This window comes from Coregonus clupeaformis, chromosome 27, assembly GCF_020615455.1.
Source record: "Coregonus clupeaformis isolate EN_2021a chromosome 27, ASM2061545v1, whole genome shotgun sequence".
Classification (NCBI taxonomy): Eukaryota; Metazoa; Chordata; class Actinopteri; order Salmoniformes; family Salmonidae; genus Coregonus; species Coregonus clupeaformis.
In genome coordinates this window covers 50,916,770-50,923,393 of record NC_059218.1, presented here as the reverse complement: position 1 = coordinate 50,923,393, position 6,624 = coordinate 50,916,770, and positions in this window count along the sequence as shown.

Here is a 6,624-nt window from a genome sequence, read left to right as displayed (position 1 = left end):
ATCTCTCTCTTCCTCGGTAGCCAGATATCTCTCTCTTTCTCAGTAGCCAGATATCTCTCTCTTCCTCAGTAGCCAGATATCTAACTCTTCCTCGGTAGCCAGATATCTCTCTCTTCCTCGGTAGCCAGATATCTCTCTCTTCCTCGGTAGCCAGATATCTCTCTCTTTCTCGGTAGCCAGATATCTCTCTCTTCCTCGGTAGCCAGATATCTATTTTCTTCAGTAGCCAGATTTCTAAAGGACTTTTGCTCATGTATTACTTTGTTTGTTTCACAACTGTAATTTAACGGATCACATTCTAAGGACAGTATATCTCTATATCCAGTAGAGTCTGGTTTCCCAGACACGGATTTAGTCTAAAAAGCTATTTTAAAAACCCCTACATCTCTAGAATAGCTCTTTCTTTCCTTATATCTTTCTATATTAACTTCATCAATCATTCCAGACCTAATCTGGGCTCCTTTAACAGTCCTGGGACAAAACTAATCTTTGATCCATTAATAGTCCTGGAATAGATGATAATAGTGTTTGTTCTATACGGTCTGGGAACTTCCAAAATCTCTCTCCTTAATTCCGGAACCATTCCCAAGGGTTCCAAGTTCTGACTCCGAGGAACATGGCACACGCGTGCGTGCGTGCGTGCGCGCACACACACACACACACACACACACACAATCATCCTGAGAGAAATCCAAAATGAACGTTTTTAGGAACTTCTGTGTTTACTTATCATAAACATAAATATTCCCAGAGTGTTGCGACTTCCGTCCATGCCAGGTCCCGCATTCTTCCTCCGTCCGGGTTCTTCCTCCTCTGACATATTCCCAGAATTCTGTGTGTTAGTGTGTTTTCACCAGCGGTCGGAATTCTCTCTCCTGAGAGGAGAACGTTCCCGAGTTATTCCGGCAGGTTATTCTGAAGTTATTAATAGCAAAAATAATAATGGGCTATTCATGAGCGGGAACCTCCCGGGAACTCTGAAGTTTGTTCCAGGCTTCTACCTAGCGCCCACGTGAAACACACGGACCGGCTGGGCAGAGCTTCAGATATAGGACGTCTGCCTTCCAGGGATTATTGTTGTTATTATTTGGGTATATTTTGAGGTGCAGCAGGATACCTGGACCTACGTTTGAAATCTACGAATGATTTGATTTACTTTTTACTCGTGTGTGTGTGTGTGCATGACCGTTGTCTTTCTAGGTGTACAATATATTGTTTGTGCATTATTATTATTATACACTCTCCCTCACCAGTGTGCTCTCTCTCTCTCTCTCTCTCTCTCTCTCTCTCTCTCTCTCTCTCTCTCTCTCTCTCTCTCTCTCTCTCTCTCTCTCTCTCTCTCTCTCTCTCTCTCTCTCTCTCTCTCTCTCTCTCTCTCTCTCTCTCTCTCTCTCTCTCTCTCTCTAGACGCAGTGTACCTGTGATCAGGCCTCACTCCTGGCATCTGGCCAGGGTGTCATCATCAGAGTCCCCCCCCAGTTCTACCCCTCTCCCACCAGTCCCCCCTCTCCCCGCCGACAGCCTCCCCCCACCCCCTGCCATGCAGCTCCAACCTGGGCCCTACCCACTACCCTGGCACTCGACAGCAGACAACAGGTAACACCCAGACAGATAGACATGCATACACACACAATGTAAATGTCTACTGTAGCTGTATACAGACACTAAAGCAATGTCCTTTAGGAATGTGTGCTAATAACCAGTCGTACGCTGTAAACCTTTTAAACAGCTATTACTGGACAGGAGTGTGTGGGTGTGCACGTGCCCATCTGTGCTGTGTGTGTGTGTATCAGCGTGGCTGGGTACACAGTCCTGTGGGAGGCCAGATCAGGGGAATGTTGTCCTGTGACGTGTTTCCAAAGATAGACAGACAGACAGACACACACACAGACAGACAGAGAGAGCAGACCAGGGGAATTTGACTAACAATCGTCAGTTAGCTTCATAACCTCATTCAATCAATCAATCAATCAATCGTATTTATAAAGCCCTTTTTACATCAGAAGATGTCACAAAGTGCTTATACAGAAACCCAGCATAAAACCCCAAACAGCAAGAAATGCCGATGTAGAAGCACGGTGGCTGGGAAAGAAACTCCCTAGCCACCTCATTGTGTTCTAAAGTCAATAAGCAACCATCACGCTGGATAATAGTAGGCTGTTTTCAGACAGGCATCAATTCAGACATACCTCTCTGGCTAATCACTGACTTAAAGGTCCCCAAAGACTGCTATCTATTCCCATGGTCAAAAGTAGTGCACTATATAGGGAATAGGGTGCTTCCCAAATGGCACTACATAGTGCCTTACTTTTCCTGAAAAGAACCCTAATGGCACCCACCCTATTCCGATCAACAGCAGGGCTATTTTCAGACATTACTCACTGGCTGATTTTATCCAGACTATCAAAATGTCTTTTCACACTACTGAGCCTAGCCCGAGAGGAGCTGTCCTTGTTAGTGGCTACTTAAATACAATTACATTACTTTTAGGGTGTTCCTTTATGAGCATAGTTACATAAAAATAACTATATAACTATGTGAAAGTTACTGCAAGTGTTATCTCTAGCTAATAGCAACAGGAAATGGACTCCCTGATATGTTCAGTAAATGAATGTGCGCACACACAAACACACAGCGGTTCCTCTTTGATAACTATCAATTATATAATTCACTACAATTACCCCTAATTGTCTTTACAGGCTTAGATAGGCCAGTGTTTATGTATCTCACGCACACACACACACGCGCGCGCACACACACACACACACACACACACACACACACACACACACACACACACACACATCTAATGGTTTTAACTGGCGTAGTAGATGGGCTGGAGTTTACATCAAGCTGTAGTCGCTTTGTGCTGTAATTCCCACAGTTATTCAGGCCTGTCCTTGCTCTTGTTGCCCCCCCACACACACACACACACACACACTGCAACATCTGATCAGACACATTTTCTCGGCATAACAGGACATGGGGTGTCCTAGAACATGTGGACAAAGAGAGGAAGACTGTTAATAAACGGGATGCCAGTGTGTCTTCCGTTCGCAATGTTCTGACAAAAGTTCCAGAAACACAAGCCCTTATGTGGGCCATCTAATGGACTTTATCACGGACTCCCGCTTAGCTGATGGCATTAAGTCTGTGTGTGTGTGTCTGCGGTACGTGTGTGTGTCTGCGGTACGTGTGTGTGTCTGCGGTACGTGTGTGTGTCTGCGGTACGTGTGTGTGTCTGCGGTACGTGTGTGTGTCTGCGGTACGTGTGTGTGTCTGCGGTACGTGTGTGTGTCTGCGGTACGTGTGTGTGTCTGCGGTACGTGTGTGTGTGTCTGCGGTACGTGTGTGTGTCTGCGGTACGTGTGTGTGTGTCTGCGGTACGTGTGTGTGTGTCTGCGGTACGTGTGTGTGTCTGCGGTACGTGTGTGTGTGTCTGCGGTACGTGTGTGTGTGTCTGCGGTACGTGTGTGTGTCTGCGGTACGTGTGTGTGTCTGCGGTACACGTGTGTGTGTCTGCGGTACGTGTGTGTGTCTGCGTACGTGTGTGTGTCTGCGGTACGTGTGTGTGTCTGCGGTACGTGTGTGTGTCTGCGGTACGTGTGTGTGTGTCTGCGGTACGTGTGTGTGTCTGCGGTACGTGTGTGTGTGTGCTGCGGTACGTGTGTGTGTGTCTGGGGTGCGTGTGTGTGTCTGCGGTACGTGTGTGTGTCTGCGGTACGTGTGTGTGTGTGTCTGCGGTACGTGTGTGTGTGTCTGCGGTACGTGTGTGTGTGTCTGCGGTACGTGTGTGTGTGTCTGCGGTACGTGTGTGTGTCTGGGATACGTGTGTGTGTCTGCGGTACGTGTGTGTGTCTGCGGTACGTGTGTGTGTCTGCGGTACGTGTGTGTGTCTGCGGTACATGTGTGTGTGTCTGCGGTACGTGTGTGTGTGTCTGCGGTACGTGTGTGTGTCTGCGGTACGTGTGTGTGTCTGCGGTACGTGTGTGTGTCTGCGGTACGTGTGTGTGTCTGCGGTACGTGTGTGTGTCTGAGCTGTGAGTATCTAGGGTATCTAGGGAGTATCTTTATTTAATTTTTTTATTTTACTTATCTATTTTTTACTCAACACTTTTTTTCTTAAAACTGCTTTGTTGGTTAAGGGCTTGTAAGTAATCATTTCACTGTAAGGTCTACACCTGTTGTATGCGACGCATGTGACAAAAACAATTTGATTTGATTTAGGGAAAGGGGATACCTAGTCAGTTGCACAACTGCATTTAACCCAACCCCTCTGAATCAGAGAGGTGCGGGGGGGGGGCTGCCATAATCGACGTCCACGTCATCGGTGCCCGTGAGGCAGTTGTTGTTGGGGGTTAACTGCCTTGCTCAAGGGCAGAACGGCAGATTCGTTCACCTTGCCGGCTTGGGGATTCGAACCAGCAAACTTTCGGTTACTGGCCCAACGCTCTTAACCGCTAGGCTACCTGCCGCCCCTAAGCGGAGCTGTGAGCGTTATTTTTTGTGAATGTGTACGCGTGTTTCTGTTCACGTGTGTGTCTGTGTCTCTGTGTCTCTGTGTCTCTGTGTGTGTGTGTGTGTCTGTGTCTCTGTCTGTGTGTCTGTGTCTCTGTGTGTCTGTCTGTCTGTCTGTGTCTCTGTGTGTGTGTCTCTGTCTGTGTCTCTGTGTGTGTGTCTCTGTCTGTGTCTCTGTGTGTGTGTCTCTGTCTGTGTCTCTGTGTGTGTGTCTCTGTCTGTGTCTCTGTGTGTGTGTCTGTGTCTCTGTCTGTGTGTCTGTGTGTGTGTCTCTGTGTGTGTCTCTGTGTGTGTGTCTCTGTCTGTGTCTCTGTGTGTGTCTCTGTGTGTGTGTGTCTGTGTGTGTGTCTGTGTGTGTGTCTCTGTGTGTGTCTCTGTGTGTGTGTGTCTCTGTGTGTGTGTCTCTGTGTGTGTCTCTCTGTGTGTGTCTCTCTGTGTGTGTCTCTGTGTGTGTGTCTCTGTGTGTGTGTCTCTGTGTGTGTGTCTCTGTGTCTGTGTCTCTGTGTGTGTGTCTCTGTCTGTGTCTCTGTGTGTGTGTCTCTGTGTGTGTGTCTGTGTGTGTCTCTGTGTGTGTCTCTGTGTCTCTGTGTGTGTCTCTGTGTGTGTGTCTCTCTGTCTGTGTCTCTGTCTGTGTCTCTGTGTGTGTGTCTGTCTGTCTGTGTCTCTGTGTGTGTGTCTGTGTCTCTGTGTGTGTGTCTCTGTCTGTGTCTCTGTGTGTGTGTGTCTGTCTGTCTGTGTCTCTGTGTGTGTGTCTCTGTGTGTGTCTCTGTGTGTGTCTCTGTGTCTGTGTCTCTGTGTCTGTGTCTCTGTGTGTGTGTCTCTGTGTGTGTGTCTCTGTCTGTGTCTCTGTGTGTGTGTCTCTGTCTGTGTCTCTGTGTGTGTGTCTCTGTGTGTGTGTCTCTGTCTGTGTCTCTGTGTGTGTCTCTGTCTGTGTCTCTGTGTGTGTGTCTCTCTGTCTGTGTCTCTGTGTGTGTGTCTCTGTCTGTGTCTCTGTGTGTGTGTGTCTGTCTGTCTGTGTCTCTGTGTGTGTGTCTGTGTCTCTGTGTGTGTGTCTCTGTCTGTGTCTCTGTGTGTGTGTCTGTCTGTCTGTGTCTCTGTGTGTGTGTCTCTCTGTCTGTGTCTCTGTGTGTGTGTCTCTGTCTGTGTCTCTGTGTCTGTGTCTCTGTGTGTGTGTCTCTGTGTGTGTGTCTCTGTCTGTGTCTCTGTGTGTGTGTCTCTGTCTGTGTCTCTGTGTGTGTGTCTCTGTGTGTGTCTCTGTGTGTGTGTCTCTGTCTGTGTCTCTGTGTGTGTGTCTCTGTCTGTGTCTCTGTGTGTGTGTCTCTCTGTCTGTGTCTCTGTGTGTGTGTCTCTGTCTGTGTCTCTGTGTGTGTGTCTGTCTGTCTGTGTCTCTGTGTGTGTGTCTGTGTCTCTGTGTGTGTGTCTCTGTCTGTGTCTCTGTGTGTGTGTGTCTGTCTGTCTGTGTCTCTGTGTGTGTGTCTCTCTGTCTGTGTCTCTGTGTGTGTGTGTCTCTGTCTGTGTCTCTGTGTGTGTGTCTGTCTGTCTGTGTCTCTGTGTGTGTGTCTGTGTCTCTGTGTGTGTGTCTCTGTCTGTGTCTCTGTGTGTGTGTGTCTGTCTGTCTGTGTCTCTGTGTGTGTGTCTCTCTGTCTGTGTCTCTGTGTGTGTGTCTCTGTCTGTGTCTCTGTGTGTGTGTGTCTGTCTGTCTGTGTCTCTGTGTGTGTGTCTGTGTCTCTGTGTGTGTGTCTCTGTCTGTGTCTCTGTGTGTGTGTGTCTGTCTGTCTGTGTCTCTGTGTGTGTGTCTCTGTGTGTGTCTCTGTGTGTGTCTCTGTGTCTGTGTCTCTGTGTCTGTGTCTCTGTGTGTGTGTCTCTGTGTGTGTGTGTCTCTGTCTGTGTCTCTGTGTGTGTGTCTCTGTCTGTGTCTCTGTGTGTGTGTCTCTGTGTGTGTCTCTGTGTGTGTGTCTCTGTCTGTGTCTCTGTGTGTGTGTCTCTGTCTGTGTCTCTGTGTGTGTGTCTCTCTGTCTGTGTCTCTGTGTGTGTGTCTCTGTCTGTGTCTCTGTGTGTGTGTGTCTGTCTGTCTGTGTCTCTGTGTGTGTGTCTGTGTCTCTGTGT